The sequence below is a fragment of the Seriola dumerili genome, unplaced genomic scaffold (assembly GCF_002260705.1).
Source record: "Seriola dumerili isolate Sdu_G_001 unplaced genomic scaffold, Sdu_1.0 BDQW01001435.1, whole genome shotgun sequence".
NCBI classification, from domain to species: domain Eukaryota; kingdom Metazoa; phylum Chordata; class Actinopteri; order Carangiformes; family Carangidae; genus Seriola; species Seriola dumerili.
Window position 1 is genome coordinate 124,738 of NW_019175690.1, and position 265 is coordinate 125,002.

A 265-nucleotide genomic window follows, 5' to 3' on the forward strand; every position below is an offset into this window, starting at 1 on the left:
ATGTGAAACAATTGCACTTGTGTCAAAGAGAATTGTATTTGTTGAAAGTCTGAATCAAAACTCAACAAATGATCAATGTTAAAGAGAGACACTGTAACGGAAGAAATTGATTGGTCAACATCTGTGTTGTGATAAAGAGCAGAAAACAGTAAAACTCTGGTCAAAAGTTCCCACAGTGTGACACTGAAGTGACAAGGATCAAAATTTGTACTTGTAAGTGTCACACACTGGGAATCTTGCACACTGAGTTTTACAGTTTTCAGCT

At 36.2% G+C, this 265-nt stretch overlaps 1 protein-coding gene across 1 annotated transcript in view; it reads left to right on the forward strand.

Moving 5' to 3' along the window:
• The window catches only part of lpcat4 (lysophosphatidylcholine acyltransferase 4), a 17,745-nt gene that overhangs the window by 841 nt on the left and 16,639 nt on the right, over nucleotides 1-265 (forward strand). The gene's annotated exons all lie outside the window — the stretch shown is intronic.